We start from the raw sequence: 23,062 nt of genomic DNA, 5'->3' as shown, positions 1-23,062 counted from the left end.
GTTCTGACAGATTTGACAGAGGCTCTGTTGATAGGTTGGGGGGTTTGGAGATTTGGAGGGCCATTAAAATGGTTTGAAATGAGTCTACAGGGGGAGCACAGAGAGTTGAAGAGAAGATGCCTGTTCTGTGCCTAAGCAAAGCTTTCTCCTGCGCATCCCACTTCAGAACCTAGTAACAAAGCAAAACACTTATCCACGTCAATCAATCACCTTTGATTCAGCCGCCTTTATTTGTGTACTGTAGCTCTGTAGACTGATAACACTCAGGAGAAGTGACCCAAGGCGAAGACAGATAGGTGTGCGTAAGTCAAAGAGAAACCCATTCAGAGCTATCAGTGCATCGCATGAACTTTCTTATATCACAAGGAAAAAAGGGCTGCCACAAATTCAATAGTCTGTGTATTTGCCGTGTATATCAAAGAGAAAGGCAAAAAAACTGACACTAAAGGCCAAGAGATATGAAAGTTTAAAATCGGCTTCAACTTCAAACACCTCTTCATTTTCCAAAAATGCATTCAACACACTGAGCTGGAGGATAGGATGAAAAAGCATTATTTACAACAAGAATGGGATGGAAGAAAAATAGGAAAGAGCAAACAAATTCCCCTGGCTTTCAGAAAGCTCTCATCAACAGAGGGGGAGAGTAGAGAAATAAAACATGGCTTGTGCGACATGACAGTAGCTACAAGAACTAAGAGAATAATCCCTTACAATAGCTTGTTAAGGGGATGGAAATATCCCTTTTCCTCTTAGCGTTAGTGTGTGTGTGTGTAAGAAAGAGAGAGAGAGAGAGAGAGAGAGAGAGAGGGAGAGAGAGAGAGAGAGAGAGGGAGAGAGAGGGAGAGAGAGAGAGAGAGAGAGAGAGAGAGAGAGAGAGAGAGAGAGAGAGAGAGAGAAAGAGAAAAAATGCATACTGTCTCATAAAGATGCGTACTGCCTGTCAGCTATGCAATATAGACTTACAGTTCCACCGACATAACAAAAAATCAAATTTTTATTTTATTGTATTCAAGGAGAACACTACTAGTGGTGCTTTTCTCTTTCTGTGTCTGATTTGGCAGGAGCACAGGCAGATTACAATGCCAACCCCAGGCCTTCCGATGTGAGTAATCGAATCCTCCAGTCAGTGATTTTGTCTATTCCACCTGAAGCATGTCCACACAGGCATGCTGAGTCAGATCAATTAGAGCCTAAGTTGAGAGAAGATGAGGAGTCATTAAGTTAAATTGTCTCCTCAGTGTGACTGTTCCACACTTAGTAAGCTTCTTGGCTTTTTTAGTGTAAAACTGTGGGCACACAAACAGAGAGATTGGAAAGTGTACTTCCAATAGAAAAGTATAAACAATTCCAATCCATTGCGGCTGAAGACACACTCTGAAATGAATTTTGCAGTGCGGTATGTACAGAAGTAGATTCTCAAATTCCCAGACAAATGTCCTCTGGTCTTCAGACATGGCACAGATACACTGCAGATCAGGGAGAAAGTACATGAACACAGTAGCGCTTGGGTCTGTGGTGTCTTGCTATTTACAATGAAATTGGTGGGTCATGCCAGGAGGAGTGGCATTGGTTTATTTATTAAAGTTAAATATTAAAGTGTTGTTGTGTGCGTGGCAATTGTACCGAGCAAATGCCATACATGTTCACAAGTACGAGAAGTGTTAAATAAACAAATTTCCAATTCAGTAACATGAATTACTGTAAACATAAGTTCCAAAAGGATGTCTTGACAACTTTTAACTACAGACACTCAACAATGCAAAAAGGCAGTCAGTAAACGTCAGACCGCGTTTTAAATAAACAGGAGTAGTAAATAAAGTATCAAATGTTCTACATATATATTTATGTTATGTCCTAGAGTCCGTGTAGAGTTAAACAAGAGTTGCTTCAAATTAATAGTAAGAGTGTGTATTGTTCAAAGGCCGCAATAGCTTGTTTGCACTGAAGGGCATCATGTACAGTATGCTAGGTGTTCTGAAAGTAACGATTGCCTTTGCAACAGCAAAGCTTGTGTTGGTCTTACATTGTTTGAGAGTAGTTTTGATGTGTCTGAAACTTCTAATAAAAAGAGAGGTTAGGTGGATCTTGAAACACAGCCTTGAAAAACAGTCCTCCACAGAGCTTCTTCAAAAATAGTTTTAGTAACATAAAGAAGCTACATTCTTAGGAACTGAAGACAAAAAATAGGTGAAATTGTGCTCTATTTTCCCAACTACAAACCAAACACCCCTCCTTTGTTTTATTATTTTTGCATCAAATAGGGAATGCTAAATTTGATCATAAAACTTTAACAGCTGCGCATCGTAGGCGTAGCGTACATCTGTGAATGGCAGGGTGGAAATGGCTGCTACATTCAGTTCTACCCAACAGATTAACCTTTCATCAAGAGAGGAAATGTGTCTGACTGTGCTCTGCTGAGTTGCTGCTGAGAGAAACCAAGATGGCTTCCAGAGGGCTATGTCTTCACAGAGCCATTAGTGTCAAAACTCTTTAAATGCTGCTTTATGGGAACAGTGCCTTCTGGGAGGAAAAATCTTGCAAAATCACATTATGCATAATTGCACCATTTATTCCATCAGATTGCACAGCATTTAAGGCTTTTTTCAGATCTGTTTTTGTTTTTAATGTTTGATAGTGATTTAAATGACTGAGGGGCATGGGTATGTGAGGTGAGGAGAGGTGGGAGAACACCAGAGAAGTATGTCTTGTGATGTTTGTTCTGAACTGACACATGAGTCATTCGGGTATGTCTCAAAACAAACATCTGTCAGAGAAGCTTGCTGTAATTTATTTCCTAACATGAACAATCACTCACTATACTACTCAGGTAAACGCCAACTACTTCAAGTGGCCAGTGCAGCACATACTGTGCTTCACAGTTCAAAATGTCACTTCAAACTTTTAAACTACCGTACACTGTGTTCTTCTATTTAAAATGTTTAGTTTTTAAGTCTAAACGAAGCTTCACTCCAACTGCTCTGGGTTTACAACTGGATAAAATACTAAAGAGAAATACAGTACAAGGTGTCTTGGAAAAATACCCCTTTTATGAAAGAATACAAATATAATTAAAAATAGCAACAAAAAATAAATAATTCTATCACACCTATACACATAGACTTTTTGACAGTGTAACTCTTCAAATGTAGTTTATTGTCATTTCTTGCACGCTACGACTTCTTTACGTATGCAGTCCATTTGCTATACCAAACTCTTGCTATCTAATTAGCTGTCAGTCTACCAAGCTGATCGAAGCTGATACTCAAAGAGTGTGCATTTCAATGTGTCTCAAAGAGAATTCAGCTGTGGACCAGACTCTGCTCTTAATTCATCTGTGACTGTATGGAATGACTAAATGACTGCAAGTCATCAAGGGTTTGAAGTATAGCATCAATTAATTACATTACTGCAATTAAGCTTTATGGTGGGTAGAGATGAATACAGCTGTGGTTTTTCTGTATAATGTTTTCAAAAAAGCCCATTAAGGCTGCCTTAGTGGATGGCAGATCTCTGCTAGGTAAAGAAAGCATAGTTTGGAGCAACATATACTTAATCACTCAATCAAGAAAACGTATGATAATAAAAGAAAATAAATGGCACGTTCTGGGAATACAGATACACAACACGTGCATATATATAAATCTAACAGTGATAAAATCAAATAAACATGCGGTCTGTACAATATATCTCAAGTTCTTCAGGCTTGGTTGATGAAAATGGAAGGGATATGTGTCTGAGGAATCCAGTAATTCTTATGAGGCCAATTCAGAAAATTACAGAATCCAGACAAAATGCTACACAAAGAGCTCCTGAAAAATGGGAAGATGACAATGGCCAAGATTGGACTGTTAAAACCACTTGCCCATCTTAATGTTGCTCTTATCGACGTTATTGATTTTTCATTCTAGTATAGAAACCCTATGGCCCTGAGAAGAGAGGATGCTCTGGTCTTTTGGAGAGAGTCCAGCCAGTCAATCTGAATGAATTCACAGACACATATGGCCTGCAGATCACGCAGTGGGAACAGCCTAATACGCTAGGTCGATGCTTTCTGCATACATAGCATGTTAGCATTTAGTACACCACAATGACTCCATGCAGCAATAGCGATAATGTTACTATAGAAGAGGAGAGGCCGGTATGGCTGGTTGAGCAGGGTGGTAAGTCTAAAAACCGCCCTTTGCTTCCCTGTGAGGACTGTTTGCTTTTTTACTTTTGCTTTCGATACGTTTCTTTACCTTTTTATAGGCCAAGTGCTAAAACGTTACAGTACCAAATAAATCAAACCATGCCATTTGGTTTAGCTGCCTTAAAGGAAGCACCAAGCAATTTTCCAAGATTATATGTGTGTGATGTTTTATCAGCCACTAATGAACAGAGATTGAACCTGAAATAGGAGAATATTACGAGCCCACGGTTGCATACAGAAATACAAACATGCCACACACACACAAATGCAATATTAAATAGAAAACGACCTGAGCTCAAGTACTGTCACACTGAGATTCCAACAGACAGAGAACAGCTTTCAGGTACGTGATGAGGGAGATAGAGTGTGCTGGTCAGGTTGAACACGTTGTTTCATCTCTAAAACATTTCTATGTTAGCAAAAGTATCTGATCTAATGGCCGACACACAATGGGGCACTCAGACTAACCTTCCCAAGACATAAAAAACTGACACTGCACTGTGTACTGGCTCCATTACCCTTTTATACCATAACTTAATTTACCTCACAAAGCCCAGAGTGGTTTCTTATACAAGGCAATATACCCTGTCACTAACTCTCTCTATTACTTAGCACCCTTGTTCTCGTTGACCTGATAAGCACGCCCGTACAGCGCTGCTCTGTTTTTCACTTGAAACCCACCGAGATAAAAAAAAGTCCAACAAAATGAGAAGCAGTGACAAAGGAATGAGAATGGAGGGGATGTTCCATGGCGAGGGTGAGAGCCAGATGAGATCTAAGGGATGGATCAGACAGAGATATTGACTGGGGGTCTGGGGAGATGACATTGACATTCTGAGCCCTAACATCTCAACCCACCAAGACTACAACACAGGAATACAGCAACAACAAATCACACTTCACTGATCTCCACATGTTCTAGACACAAGTCCAGTCGGTCAGGGCTGAAAAAAGACTTACTGCAGAGCAACATAAGGAGAGGAACCCTGTTATCAATCTCAATTAGTGGATCTCACACACGAAGGAAGTTGCGGGACACTTGCTTTTCAGGTGTTCACCCCAGAGATTTGCCTCTGCATTATCACCCCATGGGCAGCCAGGGGCAGTGGGGAGCAACAACACCAGGGGAACCAAGTCTATGGGCTCATCCATGCCAGGGAAATGGGCAGAGTAAGGCAATCTGTTCTGCAAATCTTTTTACATTGGGTTATTTGTGTAAGCATGGGGAGAACATGCAAACTCCTCAGAGATAGGAACTGAGCACTGATTGGTTGCGAGTGCAGCAGTGCAAGATAGTGCGCCAACATGCCACACAAGACGAGATAGTTGAATGTGAACCAGTATTGCAATATAAAATGCACTGTGATTGAAGATATTATAGAACATTGCATGAGTACCCATGAGTCATTTAACTTTTTTTCCTCCATTACCACATTAGTTTCTACAGAAACGGCAGTTAGAGATATTAATATGAAAATTAGCAGCGTGCTGGGCATAAGATTTGCTAATCACAGCCTGCCAACACAAACTCACTGTAGCCTCCTAGACACCAGCAGAGAATAGATACAGCTCCTGGTATCTGTCAAGACTTTGAACCAGAAACAGCTAAAAGGCTCCAAGTGATGAGGTCCTGTCATAGTTCAAATCACATCAGACAAGCCGACATGGCCTCCACTAAATATTTTTCTTTCACTGTGATTATGTGAAGCTAGGCCCATTTTTGTGGAGGTGGATGTGAACCACGCTGTCAAAAAATGGATGAAAAAAGCGTGTCGTTGTATCAGTTTGTACAAAACAGGCCTAAATAACAGGCCTTACCTTTTTAAACGAGCACACAAATATCCTCTCTGACTGATTGACAGACAGACTGACTGACACCTTGTCTTTTGCTCACTTGCAGTTGGTTGATTAGAGCTGCTGTGTACTTTAGTGATATAACGGTCTCAAAGGAGAGCCTCCACTGAATTTTAAGTCTCCACACCTCTTCAGAGACAGGAAAGTCTCTCTTCTTGCACTTTGAGGAGCAGCAACTTGAAAGGCCCAGAATGTATACCTGCGGTCGACTGTGTGAGGTGTCAGTGCAGTGAAGGCCCAGACGTCCACGGCAACAGGAGAACAGACGAATGCACGGCATTCCAGCCCTCCCTAGCTGTTCGATTGCATCCACAAAGCAAAACGTGTTCTACCAAACAGCAGCCATTAGGGGAGATGGAGTTGACTGAAGAATCTATAAAACAAGGGGACCAGCCTTGTTGACTGAGCAAGGCCAATGCAGCCAGAGAGCTTTGTATTGTTAGGAACATTGTTAGCACTGTTGGCTCAGCCTGCAGAGATTGGGCAACCCCTGATTTACAAGGTCTCTACTTCAAGGTGTGCTTGTGGGATGGACAAGGGAAAGAGAGCACGATGTGGCTGAGGCATCCTACAGGATAGAAAATTATATTTGCCCCATATACAGTAAAACGTACTTCCTGTAATGAGATTTGTTATCTTGCTATTAGAACAGATCATTGTTCCTCACTGACTGAGAACACCAATGCTATGCTACAGTAGGTATGTGTTTGTATTTCACGCATGACTTGCCAGTGTTTTCATTTTTATGTCCAGAATACACAGTTTCTGCTTCTTTCACCCAGTGATCCATCACTTGTGTTGACCTCTGCATAAAAACCATTGTGCTCAAACCACTTTAACTGGACCCAAGTGCCAAACTGACCTTTTATATTTAAAATGTCTACTTCTATTTATCCCACAGTCAAGAGAAACCCCAATACAAACTGTTCACAATATAACGACAAGATATGAAGGTATGTTTTCAAGACAAAGTTCTTACAAAAACTTGAGTTAGGGATTTGTCACATCTATTTGAAAGTGAGTATCTATTTATCTGGTGTGTCTAATACAAGCTGTCAATCAAAATATAGCCCAAAACTAGAATGTGTTACTCCATTCATTATACTCAGTTGTTGATTCTGGAACTCGGTGAGGATGATGTCTCTCTGGAGAGGTGCCCTGCTTTGGTGCTGTAGTTAGCTGCTCCTTGAACCTTGTGGCATGTTACCGTAACCTGTCAGTTAAAATACAAGAACACCGTTTTTTGTGTGTGCATGTGTGTGTGTACAGCATGTGTGTGTACAGTGCATGTGTGTGTCAACACTAACTTGCACAACTTTTAGCCTCTGTCTACAGCCCAAAGTCGTCTAAAACAAACATATCAAGAGTTGAATTTGCCCACACAGCAATAGGCTATAACCTTTTGGACACACACTCAATTAGACACCCTGTACTGTAGCTAATACAACATGCAATGCACAGACACACACATGAACACTATGTCGGCTCTGATTGTAATTCAGAAAAAGAGAACAAGACTAGGGACTGGTGCCAATGGGCCAACTGGTATCAAGTAGGTGGTTGACATGTTTTACTTTAAGACTGAAGTTGTGTACAGATAGCAGCAGTAATTCCTGAATATTGAACTGTGTGAATCATGGTTATGCATTCATTAGGCAGTATCCTGGTGCAGCTCTTCTGAGACAGACAGCCCTGTTCTACCCAACATTATTTACACAGAGTGAAGCACTCAAACATTTAATCAACTCCAGAAAATGGCATGTTCCTTATCTGGCAATGCTAGTCCAAGAGAGGAGGTAATGTTGGTGACCTTGTTCAACCCCTATATTCATCCCTCAAAATCTACAGTCTTATTGCTTTACCCAGGTGTAATTACAGCCAAGATTGATATTTGCCTCTCTGGGCTTATGATAACTGAGTTGATAAGAGCATTGCTATATTTTATTGAACCGGAGTGATACAAACTAATGCATAAAAATGTTACTTTTTAATGTCAAAGCACAAAGATTTTACACAAGTAATGATCTAGTGTTATCATCTTTGGAGTAAAAATTTACATTTTTATTATTCTTTGCCTACCAAGTGTGTATGTAATACACAGCAATATTCAGTCAGAAGTAAATTACTGTAATAAGGTTCAACTACAATTGCTAGATTCTTTAGTGACCATATCAACGTACAGTACATTGGAATATCTAATTTGTTTCCATCAACAACCTTTCTGTGTGGTCAGAACCTATGGAGGTGAATTGGATCTCAGATTGTGTAGTCCATGAATGCCAAGAGTCCCATGTTAAGTTTTTGTTTCACTACTAAATGCACAGCAGCTGTTCGTAAGTACACACACATATCCACACAAACCCAGAGACACATAAAAACACACACACAATGGGTGTCTAAGACCCAGTGTGTGTAAAAGTGACTGGAACACAGCCTTATTGTCAGCTTGCCACTGTAAGCTGGATCATCATGTCATTTGCTGATTAGGCCTTTGTTGACGAGCTGTCGTCTAAGCAGGGGCCAATGCCGACTGATCCACCATATAGCTCCAAAGCCCTGACCATCTAAACCCAGGCCTCAAGCCACTTTTCAGCTTTGGCCAAGTCAATGTTTGGAGGCAGTATTGCAGTCTTCTGCCATGCATGCATGCTACCTCGTAGGTCTGTGGGTGTGTCATTTTCTCACAACAAGGGCTCCCATGATAGCTCTCTGCTTTGAGTAGCAATTAATGCCCTTTCTTGCTCACTGACTTGTCAAACACATTCATCTTTGGCTTGGCATTAATTGAGGAGAGGAGAGGAGAGGAGAGGAGAGGAGAGGAGAGGAGAGGAGAGGAGAGGAGAGGAGAGGAGAGGAGAGGAGAGGAGAGGAGAGGAGAGGAGAGGAGAGGAGAGGAGAGGAGAGGAGAGGAGAGGAGAGGAGAGGAGAGGAGAGGAGAGGAGAGGAGAGGAGAGGAGAGGAATTTTTTGACCACAGGTCACCATGGGCCAATACATAATTTGATTTGCTGTCATCTGCTCAGTTACTTCCATTTTCGGAGCTTGTTCTGTAAAGTCAATACAACTAATGTTAAGTCTATGTTTCTCTCTCTCTCGCTCTCTCTCTCTCTGTCTCTCCCGAATGTTAAGTTTAAGTGACTCTCTTTCTGTCAGATCATTCCCTTTCCAAATAGACAATTTGTTACAAAACGTATATTGTGTTCCAGCAAAAAAACACTGGAGGGGATGATAAGGATCCAAAACAGAACTACAGCTACAGTGTTCTGTCCAGGGACCATCCTACATTTTGTAACTCGAATGTATTAATTATCGGATGCTAGCTTTTCCTACTTTAGCAGATTTAAAGAACCCAGTCAGTTACCAGCAACGATAAGAAACAAACACTTTGAAACCAACCTCTCTTAGGACAAAGTCCCACATGAGACTTAAATGTCCACACTCAAAAACACGAGGATATTTCACTCCAGTATTGACATACAGAACTGTGCAGTATATTCCGTGCAGAAGCAGGTGAACTGTTGAATTGTATTCAGACCAGGCACTTAAGGAATACCTCTTCTTGGCTATATAGTTGTAGATATTTGCTTTCTTGATAGTACTTTTATAATGAGCCTTTATTATGTACACTGCTAGAAGTACTATGATTAGTGTTGACGCTAAAAGCCTGCTAACATTTTGGCTACAACCCACGGGCAGCAACTAGTGCTTGTCCAACTGTCATCCCTCACTGAATTGCTCCTCACAAATGTCTTACTCTTTTCTTCTTTTTCACAACCTGTTTTATCTTAGCCAAGATGTTGTTGACTTCTCTTCTCTGAATTTGGGTCTAGGGTATTTTTACAGTATTGACCTGGTGATGAAGCTCTAAGATCATCTAAGGTCATCTGAAAATGCTAATGAGACATGCCGCTCATTAAAAAAAACTACTTCTCTACTCTCTACTTCTTCTTCACAAACCATTTGAAATGGTTAACAACAATTTGAGAAGCCGTGTACGATAAAGACAAATGTTTAACTAAAAAGAGGCACCTGACCTTCAATGGAAGCACTGTTCAACGACATTGAACAAACGCACCAGAAGACGGGGAGATTGCAGCAGCAAACACACACAGGTTTTCTGCTGGGGGACTATTCTCCATCAACCTCCTTCTGCTGGGGGACTATTCTCCATCAACCTCCCTCTGCTGGGGTTATCCATTCAGACTACGATGCATAAGCATGAGATATCATTACTGGCACAAATTCAAATACAGAGACTTTGCATACATAAAAAGATGTTCTAATGCAGAATACCCCGGTGAACCCTGTTTTCATCCAGCTCCCGCCATGCTATAGTATTGGGAGATTGATTGTGAACATTAACGCATGTAGTAACAAGCTAAAGATTATCTCATTAGAAAACGCGGAGACCTGACTCGAATTAAGAATGTTCAAGATCAAAGGAAACCCATTTGTTCCTTGAAAGCTAGGGGTAGAAACAAGAGGTTCTCCCTCAAGGGGAACGAGGAGGGGAGGTAGGGGGGGGGGATGTAAATAGGCCAGCCTCTGTGACTGTCTAAATGGATGGTTGTAAGGGAAGTTGACTTCTTTGCTTAGGAAATGAGCTTGGGTGTCATCTTGTGAGGCTGTGGCTGTGCTTCCCAATGAGCTTAAATAATTGCTCGGGAGAACATTACACGCACCAACAAGATAGTAATGACTGGAGCTTCGGTGCAAAAGTCACCAAGGAAGATTTATCTCAAGGGTACTGCTGAGGGCTTTCCTGCCCACCGACCGACACAGAGACGAGAGTTAATTCAAAGTTGCACCCCTTCCCCCACCCCACCCCCTTATGATTTACAGTTTATTTTTATTGCTAAATTCTAATGTATGCAAGCACAGACGTGTGAGGTAAGTTGATAGATTCTTATTAGGAGGATGTTGGTTTCTGCTCCTACAGTATACACTACTGAATGATGTTTTGGATTTTTGTGCAGATTTTCTACCCAATTCTAGAATATTTCCCTTTAGGGCAGTTGGCCCTTGGCTTAAATGCTGAAATGCCAGGCCTGGCATGAAAATGAATGCCTTGTCATTTACACACCTGAATAGTAATGAGGTTGACACCAACAGCCTCTGATTTGGTATGCACCGTTTTATCCCGAGCTACGGTATACAACCCCAAATACACTCAGCCAAATATATTATTTGTTATTCTGACAAGTTCTGACAACTCAGCTTTCCACTTCCATCTGCTGTAAGGTACCCAACACAAACTAAATCCCCTCTTATGTGTAGCCTTTCTCAATGGGAGACTGGCAAAGTGGTCTGGTCGGTAGGTCCACGGCCCACCTTTCACTTATTGGCAGTTGAGTAGGGTGCCATGGTTGGTCCTTGACCCATGCCATGGGCCAGCTTGACATCAGGGGAAACTTGGAAAGATTGGTGAATACATTTGACCTACTGTAAGACTGTGATAGACAGTATGAGCCAATAAGGGGTTTAGGATCCTGGAACTCTCCCAGTTCTGGAACTCTCTACAGTAAACACTAATCTCTGTTTGTAAGCCACTGTCTGCTGTGGTCTAATTTCTGGACTCCACTCTAGTAGCATACAGAAAAATAGGTTAACCACACAATACCACAGCTAGGTTTTTGTGCGATCAGCAGTGTGTGAGACACTGGGATCCAAGACAAGAAAGTTTTGAAGACCTGAAAACATTTTGGTATATAAGCCTCAGGTATACATAAGAACACGCCCCCCCCCCACCCCCCCCCCCACACACACACACACACACACAGAAACACACACCCAAACCCTCAACTCCACCTGGATTCCCAGAGATCCCCTGGAGAATCCCAGGGGGCACTGCACTCACTGGCCCTGTTTGATTCTCCCCGATCAGGTGTCACTGCTCTCTACAATCCCAAGTTGAACCATGAATTATGGATCTGTCACAGGGCCCTGACCCCCTGGGACTAACAGCCCTACTGTGCCTGGAATAACCAATGCCTATTAACAGTCTCAGACTCAAACCACCTGTACACAAGGACAGGAAATATACATTGTTAAACAGAGATCTCGGAAACAAAGGAACAGTATTTAAATTCAGTCAAGACATTTTTTGTCATGACATTCTTTTTGGCTTTCATTTAGACATTCATTGTCTGTATTATACAAATGATCCGGATTACGTAACACATACCTGTGGCCTGTTTTGACGTTTAATAGAATTATACATTCCCATGTTGGATGACCTGGAAGCAGCCTAAAAGGCCTAATGTACACTCACTGTGTGTTCAATCTAATAAGAGTTGTCACAAACGGGGAGCCTTCATTCCACCAGGACTCATTTGAGGATTTTTCATCTGCTATTATCAGCTGTCCTGTCCCTTCCTGTTCCAGTGTTCCCAGCGCTCAGGAGAAATGTTATGTGTCATGAAGACACTGACATTTGGTGTTTTCCTCCCCTGTCAATCCCAGCGAGTTGCATGAGGTATGACGTGGATAAAATTAGCCTGGCCTTTGAAAAGCCTTGTTATTTGTTCACGTTTTTTTTTTACTCCTGATATTTACAGTGCAGAGCAATCTCTTATTATAATTACAAATATGCTTTCAAACGCACCATGCATCTTTTCATTAAATAATGCAACATTTTACAGCCATGGAGTAAGTCACATAAGTTTGCTCTAAGCACTTATTGTTTTTTTCTATTAGTTCAATGATGAGTACAAAATACATTACTATTCACAAGGATACTGAGCTGCTGTAACAACAATAACAAAGACATAATTAATTTAAATCTGGTTGCTACCCGCATAATTTGCAGTTTTTGATATTTCGTTGTACAGTGTTCTTGTGTTTCACCCCTGTGTACAAATCATAGCAAGTCTCAGTTCTGAATGTGATACTATGACATCTGTCGGACGAGACAAGTGGGGCCTAACCCCCCCTCCCCCACCACTTTCTCATCGCTTCCCCTCCCCCTGCCAAGCTGAGACATGACCACAGCAGACCTGTACACATCTATCGTCATTCCATCGCCTTTAATGCCCTCCATTTTCCATGGCAATCTGCGAGAACAGCGTCTATATTTCTCATTTGGCGACAGCAGATCTGAACAGGACCACCTGTTGTGCGGAGCAGTTGGAGGCACATTAAACATCTGTGACACGTTGCCTCCTTAATATGCGGCTGGCGGAGACACAATTAGAAACCTGGACGGCCCATAGAGCTGGATGGCCGCATCTAGATGGGGGGGGGGGGGGCTGCAGACAGACCAGAAGGCACCCCCCTTCCCCCCCTAACTTTGAGTCACACAGGGCTGGGAGTGGAACAGCACAGTCTGGATGCTTGGAGAAGCCTCAGTAGTCCACCACAACACACAAACACACTATCCTCATTGCTGGGACAGCTAATTAATGGATGGCATCAAAACAAACAGTGAAGCATGATCAACCTACCTCAGACACATACGGAGGCAGATGAATACAGATTTCAACTGCCAAACCTGTTTCCAATCTTCCTGAATGTCCACTCCAACCTCAGCTTATTTTGCTTGTCAACCAGCTAAATGTTACAATCGTGTGTGCTGCATTCGGTTGGAGGGACAACAGGTTTAGACTTAGTCTTGGTTTAAACAGTTCTGTATATCCATGGAACCACAAACACTGAACATTGTCTTTCACAACAACAACATCCAATTAGGCCCATGTATTGAGAAAGAACTGTGGTAGAAAACAGTGACAGTGTTCCAGTCCATGTATTTTTCTCCATGACCTACATATGAGCACAATACTGTCTATGATGGTACCCCATCACAATAACAGACACCATTATACTGTGTGTGGACCTCTGTTTAGACAGCATCTAAGTAACAGCAGGCTGAGAAAACCCCTTCTTGTCTTAAGAGCAAGCTAGAGTATGTTCCCTGAGCTGTGTGTTAGCGTTAACCAACACCCGAAAGACATTAATACATCTATAGGGTACAGCCCAGCGTCTACAAATGCTGATGATAGTCATTTCTGTTTGAATACGACCCCAGAAAGCTGGGAACTGTCAAACACCTTCATAGCTGAATGGAAGTCGAGTGATATGGTCTTTATGCGAGTTGGTTTAGGAGCAGTAGTGCTGTAACTGGTATCAAACGGTTCTGGATTAGCTGCTTGGCCGTGCAGTACTGTAGGTGAGACTAGCCTGAGGTAAGAAAAACAGCAAGGGGACCAGACAGTCTACATTTTATGGCAAGGTGGGCCTTATCAATACGAGCTGAGGGGCGCGGCATTAAACAGAACCTGTTTATCAGTCTTTTTACAGGCCGTCTTGAAGAATAAACCAGACGCCATAAACAAAGTCAGCCTTTACACTGCACCTCAGAAGATAAAGTCGTAATTAAACTCAGGTTCTTATCCTCACAAGTACAATTATGTTATTTATTTCATTGTCTTGTGAAATAGGGTCCCTGAACCAATTACGGTACCTTCGTAACCATCTTTCTAAAATGTCATTTTAATTTTACTTCTGAAGTTGGGGGAACTGATTGCAGTACCAAAGGTCACAGTTAATCAACCTTTTTCTGTTTCATCCAATGTGTTCTGTAATTGATATACTGTTTCACACAGGTAACTGGAAAAAAATGAGTTACAAACTTGGTACTATGTATCCCTATTTATCATTAAACAAGTTGATACAAAGCGCTTGTTAAAGAAAACTCCTACAAGCAACGTGTTTCTTTGGGTCGTGACTGCAGATTTCTGAAGCTAAACTGCAACCCCAACCCTCAAAACAGAAAAAAGAGATGAAGAAAAGCAATGGGTTTCTTACAGATTTTCCGCCATGAAACTCCTTAATGGGGGGCCTTACTGTCACCACTGGCTTCTTATTCTCAGTTGAATATTTTTAATGAACTAACCTACTGTGGTGATCCAAACCTCAGTGTTTCGCTAACACTTAATTTCACAGCCAGTTAATTACGTCAAGTACCAGGTACCTACAGAGTAGAAACAAAGTACCATTTAAGCAATAATGTCTAATAAAGTGTGATTTATTGCTTTATTGGTCATTAACTATTGCCATGTGACAGATGAACAGATTCTCAGATTAAGTCCTACCGAACAAAAGGTGCCACTGGCCTGTGGGCCATCCACACCGTGCCTAAAAAAATGCCTGATTTTCACCACATTGTCATACTGTACACCGGGAAATACACATTCACATTGCTGTTGGGAATCCAATCACACGCTCACCATACTGTAGCTACCCACCAGACAGGAGCGCCTTCGCCAGACCGAAGGCGCTAAGTAGACACAGCCATGGGACTGTCAGAACGAGCACTCCTGAGGAAATCAAGTGTGATTTGCTGGGAAACCAGATTAGACATGTAGTCATCTAGGAATGAACTGCTGACTTGAACCCATCTCTTCCTACCCTGCGAAGCTTGATCAGGGGAGCCCAGTGTTGAGTATGCAAATCCGAGGGAATTGGAACCTCATCAGACTGAGGTGAGTGAAAATGCAAAGGGAAGACGGGAAGAGAAAGAGCGCTGTGGCGATTAATGTCATTCTGCATGGAAAAATCCAGCGCTCCCTGTATTCCAATCAGAGTTTGAAGCGCTCCAAACTGGGACGCTTTCGCAATCCCCAGCTCAGTGAAGAACTGTTGTGTCTCGTGGGTTTTAACTTACAAAGCCCATTATGCTGCAGAAACAAAGAGGAGGCGCAGGCAGAGCCACAGTAAAGCTACACAACCAGACACAAGCCTTAATCTCCCAAAGATATGCATCATCAGGACAAATCCCAACGTGTCCCGGATTACTGTTCGGTGCGCATGCAGCTGTGCGCCATTAAAAACAGATGTGCCGTCGTCATATCATAACTCCTGTTCACAGATAGGCGGATTCAGCAGTTCAAACACACACACACATGCATACACACACACACATCCACAGAAACAAGCGCACATTCCCACACACTTTCACACCAGTGTGAGGAAACATACACACACAGGCAGTAGAGAATTGTACAGAGATGGATAAATATATAAATCACAGACCAAAACAATCACCAAGACACTTAAACCATGCAAGCCAATTCAAACAGCATAAGCCTTTCATAAGCCAATTCTATCATAGTCAAATAACTCACTGTGTAAAAGTTAGTACTCTATAGGCAGGCTCTGTCTCACCCACCTAGCCAACGCTTCTGCGAGCTACGGAGGGGCATCTACCCACCACAGGAAGGTGTTTCAAAGCGTGCCTGGCCTTGTGTTTGCTGTGTTGCTGATACTCTGGCAGAGTTTGGAAGCGTAGATTCAGAATGAGGCTCTCTGATATGGGCCCACTCCAGACCAAGCCAAATTCATCCTCCCACACCTCCCACACCTGAGCCAAAGTGGATGGGGAGAGGAGGAAACACACCGAGGCATACACTCTCTCTCTCCCTCTCTCTGTCTCTCTCTCTCTCTCTCTCTCTCTCCATCTCTCTCTGTCAACCTTTTTATCTATATATATACACACATTTCTCAGACTTTCTCTCTCCCTCTTTCTCTGTCAGTGTCTTTATCCCTCCCTCTGTTCTACATTACACACACAGACACAAACCTAAGAAGGGCTATGAACTTTCCAATTCAAGAAGTAATGAAGAGGGAAGTGGCACATCCAGTGGAAAGTGCTGTGGGATGTGCATTCGTTGCTTCGCAGACCTTGTCGAGTGCTGCTCAGTGTAGTTTTCCTCCAATCTCAGCTGTGCGGGCTGAATGTGAGGGATGTGTATTTGTACAGGGCCAGGGCTGAGGCCTTTACCCCAGGGCCCAAATTGGGTGGTACCATATGTCATCACCATGACTCACCGTGACACCTTAGTGGTCATTAGGCAGACGAACAGCCAACCTGAGGCTGGGCAAAATGTTGCAGGGTGTTGCGAGAGACAAAGAGAATACCAAAAGAAAGACTAGGGGTGGGCTGGGCTGGTGGACGAGGGCACAAGGCAGGTCCAGCAGGTGGAGGTGTCTGACAGTCTGATATGCTTAAAGCTGAATAGTAGTTAGCCTGTGAGTTTGACATGAGAGCAGATATCTAACTAAGAATCTCAACTTAGTTAGACTCTGTCAGCTGTATCTCTGAGGGCAAATCCTCCAAGTATCTTTCTGGTCTGTCAGGGTGGACACAGGGTGGTGCACAGGAGACAACCGTTTAAATCTGCACTTATTTCGCCGTCGAGTTATTTCAGTTCAGTTGGTCATCAACACTTGTCCTGGCACTTGGCTCAGTTGTATTATGTTGCTACTGAGCCAATTCATGCAGTACTTCAGATATCCCTTTCCCAAGTGAACTCTGTGATAAGCAACAACTCAACAGTACCATGTGTTGGATCTGGTGAGGAGTTGACGGCTCTGTTAGCTGTGATCTAGACCGCTGGAAGTCAGAATCGGAAGGGAAACACAATAAACAGAGATACAGAACAAAGCTGGCTAAAAGCACTTCTTCAGATCTGTTGATGTTTTTAATGCACGCAGGAGACAACAATATGACAAACCCCTTTTTAACACCTGTTCCCTTGCACGGTCTTTGAGCCAGTACTGTTGTGTCTACATTTGTATTTATTCTTTTATTGTATCGGCACTGTGGCCATTCTTATACAGACTGTCATTTTTAAAAATGTAAATTCACCAGCTGCCTAGACCCGGTCTCCGGAGGACCATGGGGGCCAAGAGAGGTCTCAGTGTTCTGAGTCAGGGCAACGATGAACAAAGCTCGACAGGATGCTCCACAATGGACAACAGAGCCACACTTCTGTCATAGAATGACTGCGCAGCATTTTAGCAGCACTGAGCAAGGTCTGGAAAACGGTAGAAGCCCAACTGGACAGACCTGGGAAGCACAAGGCCTAAAGGCTGATAGCTGTCTTGTAGGCTGGTAGCAGTTGTGGCTGTGTTATTCACTCCATGGAGTCCCAACCCAATCCTGTGGCTACATGTGTTGCAGGTTGAGCTTTTGTCAAGACCAGCGTGGTAGCTAAACATCATATTTGTCATCAGTAATAACTAGTTTCTCACTGTTATGTACTGTGAGGTACATGTACTCTCAATCTGCAGCTCTCCAGTGCTAGAAAGGCCAATTGTCCACCCCTGAGCTGAATTGCCATGGAGACACACTGATGGATAATACCAGATAATCACACAACTCACTTCACTGATGTATTTGACTGGCTCCAACAGCAAAATATCACGATTTAGTTCTGTTCTGTTTGGAGAAAAAAATACCCACTCTGTATCTACTGGTTTATGCATTTCTTAGCTTGAATTAGTCATTAATCCAGGGGTTATAAAGATGCAGCAGTGTGTCTCATAGACTCCCCAGTTTAGATACTAGGGTCACTGGACAGGGTGAAAAGTAACAGAACCATCTGAATAATCCTGGATGATGTCAATACCACAAAAAATAACAATAGGCTATATCAAATCCCAATTACAGAAAAATAATTGAAAACTCGAAAATCGTTCCGATTGGAAATAACTTTGGTGCGTCAGCCAGTGAACCTCTGGCTAACGTGCTTTCGGTTCTGCAGTCAAACCCCTGTGCCAGCCACAGCACCTGAGTCCCTCTGTCAAGAGTCACATCATGAATCTCATTTCAGGCACTTTTGCTGTCAATGGACATCTTGAGTGTGCATAAGTTTTGCCAAGTCTTCCGGGTGATTACAGTGGAGGGAGGACCTGAAGCAATGGTCCAATCAAAGGAAATAAAAAGAGCATTTAGAGGTATAAAACCTTCTCAGACCAGAGTAACTGCAATTGAAATCCAATGACTGCTGCCCAGATATAAATTGAGCCTTGCCTGGCTACCCAGCGACAGACAGGGCTCCCGCACATTCAGTGCAACAATTGCCACACAGTAATAAATAGTGCTGCATTGCTGCATCACTTATCCTGCATAACTTTACTTCTCTCACCTGCATTTTCCCTTTGAATCAAAGTGAGAAGTGCACAAGTGTATTGGGCATTGGGCGGGGGAGGTGTGTGTGTGTGTAGGGGGGGGGGGGCGGGGGGGGGGGTTATAGGACACAAAACCAGCCCCTGGTTTGCACTGATCTCTGGCTTTGAATGGTCTCCAGAGCAGGTGTGAGACAGGGAGGTAAGGAGGCCTGGGGTTGTACTAACCACAGGTCCAGATCAATTAACCAACCTAATAGGTCTCCTCTCTTGGAGTCATAAACCCTCTTTCATCTGTCACTCCATATCCGTCATCTTTACAGCCCCCACGGCTACATCTATCTACCTCCCTCCATCTTTCCCACCCTCCTTTCCTTCTTCTTTTACTCACCCTCCCCTTCACACCAGGTTTATACCCCCAGCATGGTAAACGGTAATCAATGTCTCACGACGGTGGACTGCTTCCTCTGAACCATTTATCAGAGAGTCGGTGATGGTGGACGAGTGGGAGCTAGCCTGGAGTCTGGCCTCACGCTGGGGCTAGTGCCGGAGCTGCAAGCATCCAGGAATGTTGCGGTACATAAATCACAATAAATCCATAACGGATTGGATCTGGGATCTGGGTTACTGCTACATGGCCCTTGAAATGTGCATACTGGTTAGAGGAAGACTTCAGGGGACTGGAGGAGAAATGCAGAGACCAAGGTGTAATGGACATTAATTTGTACTGGCAGATGTGTGATATTACCATGGAACTGATAATGACATCACCAGATATATCATTTACTGTAGTAAATCAATATATATATGATATATAATACATGTGTTTGAATACCAACTGTTAAGAGCAGCATCCACACCATAAAGCAGTTAACAGGATATATTAGCTGCAGCCTTCCATCCAATTAGTCACTTTGAAAAACATGTTTAGCTGGTATTAAACTACTGTTGTAGATATGTTTCTCTACATAGATTGAGAAACATTCTGAGCTTCACACACAATTATTTGATATGTCCCATAACGTCAACCAAATATTTCTAATGTCAGCTGTTATAAAATGGTAATATACTGGTTGTTAGCCACTTACAGGTTTAAGTATTTAACCTGTAATTCAATTTGCGGCTACATAACAGTATATGTATCAAATTCCCAACAGTGCTCTAAAACTACCAACTCCTTCCTAAATTGTAACCAGCTAAATTAAATCTGTAGCAGGGTCGATGGGGGTCAAGGCCATTCCCCGGGGCAATGCCACATTCGCTGATTCCTGTTGCGGATCAGCGTTTAATTGGAAAATTAAACCCATTGATTGGATAGTGAGACAGAGGCTTCTGACTTGGCTTCCCAATGACCAATTTAGTGCTGGATAAATGGAACACAAGGAAGACCTAGCACCCCCAACACACATTCCCACAACCCCAACCCTCCCCCCAAAACACTTAAGGAGTGAACTTGGAAACCTCTCACCTCTATCAAGGACGAACGGTAATATCCTGACTTAAAGCGAAAACACTCACAAATCGGGCTGATATGAACAAAGCACGAGTCCCCCTGTTGGGAATAGGCTGTATTTCATCTTGATGGCCCAGGGGCAACGGGGTCCTGCGCACCACCAACAGAAGCTGAGAAAAATTTGATCGGGCTGATCAAAGGTCAGGGAAAATAAGATACCACGTCTTCCTAGTGTGGCTCCTATTGAGAACAGCTCACTGGTGAGCTGATTGGACCTTCATCTGATCACAGCAATATGAGAGAGATGTCAAGGAGAACAGGAAAGAGAGCTGGAGAACAACAACTGGCAAGAACATACAATGCATCGCACATGCAAACAAACAGGACGGAACATTTAATCAAACTTTCTTTGAATGGATCAACAGCCTGAAACAGCAGCATGGAGACACTAAAATAGGAATGAAAATTCTGAATTAAAATTACGAGTTATGTGAAAACCCACGTGAAATAAGTGCTCTTGGTAAAGCCTAAGGTATCGTGGACTTGATTCTGAGATTTAGTGCAAAGATGTGGCACTTAACAGACAAACCATGTTAGTATTGCATAAATCACAATACTGTATAAAGGCAGGCAAAAGGCAAGGAAAATAATTTAACACAGTTTGCCGATGCACTTGCAATGTGGAAAGAATGAAGAGTCATAAGCCTGCATGGGGTACAGCATCCTAACGTATCTACACACTACCTGCACCTCAAACTACACAAACTAAATACTTTAGTACAAATACATTAAAAAAATTAATATGAGGTTGGAGATGACATAATATTATTTCAATTGACATTTTTGGGGGCTTATATTTATATATTTTTTATTTCAATTACCCAGGAACTATGTTCCCTGCAGTTCCACATTAAAGGTGATTGTAGACTAGACTGTCTCTGCACATATAAACATTTAGTCTAATATGTGGACAACAAAATAACCTAATAGTTGTAATATTAAACAGAAAGCAAATTAGAATAAATAACCATATTAAAATTTGAGAGGGCTTTCAATAATACATCTATTATTAAGAAGGACATTTTACATTAATTGATTTTTGTAAAACTATGAGATGAAAAAAAGAAAGAAAGTAATACACACAAGGAATGTTGTTTGTTTTACAACTAATGAGATTGATTAGGCTTCCAGGCTGTATGCTGATTGTTTACTTGTTAGCCTACGGTGCCCTAGTTGGAAACTCGTGTAGCTTCTATACAGTCATGCAATGGCATAATATCGTGAATTAATCGAAGTTCCATGCTGATATGCCGGCATGGCGCATCATGTGTTTTTCAGTTACAACATAATGAAACATAGGCTGTTGTAAACACGATTATACAATAAGTATATATCCTTTATTGCTTAGAACTACTGCTATGATTAGCTTATAGACACACTTCATAAATATATTCTTAGCATCCTAAAAGGTACCGCTCCATGTGCATCCTATTTCATAGATATTTCTCTAACTGCTCACAGGGCGAGCATCGTCTTATTGAAAACACTATTGATGGAGAGAACATTTTTCCGAATGAAGCCTTGAAACTTTTGATGTTTTAGAGTGAATGTACCGGTATCTTAGGATGTTAGAGTAGCCTAAATCTTGATATAGTTGGCATATCTTCAAAAACATTATAGGTATGCTATGTATTTGCCTCTTATACAAGTTTTCCCTAATTAATTTCACGAATATCAAAATCACCCATGTCGATAAACGCCTTTTGCTCACAAACAGTTCTTAAGCAGGCAGAATAATGACAAAAACATTCTTTCAGACTGCAAACAACTTCACCGTAACATTCGGAATCGGACACATTGTTATTGCATAGCTACAGCCCACACCAAATGCCTCAAAAAGATAAGAGGTATAAGCTCCATTCTCGCGGATGGCAACAAGTCCGATGCTGCATCTAATTGCATCGTTAATTGTGCATAGATAATGAGAGTGTTTGGGGGGGGGGAGACGAGTTTGAACCTCCTCACAAAGCTACACATTTTGGCTTGATATTCATTTTCCAATTGTGTCCTTTGATCAGAGAGAAATGGTAGTGCCGACATAGTGAAGTTGTTTTTTATATGGGTTTCCGAACCAAATGTCACACCAAATTTTATAAAGGAATATTTCAAACCTACCTTCTACTCGATGTGGTATGAATGAAGACAGGCAAGTTGAAGAGGGCAGTCCTGACTATCCGACTCGTGTTTCTCCAAAGGTATGAATCCCTTTATGAGCAGCGGTAGCGGCGCCAACACACTCCTTCTGTCACCACGCCGGGTTTGGACTCTTCTTTAGGAACACACAGGGACACTCTGCGCGGTCTGGAAAGCCCCTGGTGGTGATGAAGGGAACCTACAATTGAAAGTGAGCGAAAGTGAGGGAGAAAGAAAGCGTGAGAGGGCGAGGAGGTGGGACACTGCAAGCATAAATGCATCATACATAAATCATGGATTTGTCTAAAATACATAGGAAATATGTGAGGAGAAACATACCACTGAGCATATAGTAGGGACAGCCGGCAGTTTCACTATTACTCTTTCAAAAGTACAAGGAGTGAAATATCATGTTGGAAGCAGGGTGGGGTGGGGGGCTGGGGGGTAGTGTGTACTACAATTTAAACG

At 42.4% G+C, this 23,062-nt stretch overlaps 1 protein-coding gene across 1 annotated transcript in view; it reads right to left on the bottom strand.

The window, feature by feature from the left end:
• The window catches only part of cdh22 (cadherin 22), a 97,157-nt gene extending 74,452 nt beyond the window's left edge, over positions 1–22,705 (bottom strand). The window contains exon 1 of the mRNA XM_084705377.1: positions 22,577–22,705. The gene's annotated coding sequence lies outside the window, so the exon portion shown is untranslated. The remainder of the gene's footprint in view (positions 1–22,576) is intronic.
• Positions 22,706–23,062: the final 357 nt, after the last annotated feature.

This window comes from Hypomesus nipponensis, chromosome 9 (genome assembly GCF_054491055.1).
Source record: "Hypomesus nipponensis isolate SF chromosome 9, ASM5449105v1, whole genome shotgun sequence".
In the NCBI taxonomy this organism is placed as follows: domain Eukaryota; kingdom Metazoa; phylum Chordata; class Actinopteri; order Osmeriformes; family Osmeridae; genus Hypomesus; species Hypomesus nipponensis.
Note: the sequence above shows the minus strand (reverse complement) of the source record. Positions and strands in the feature narration are given on the sequence as shown.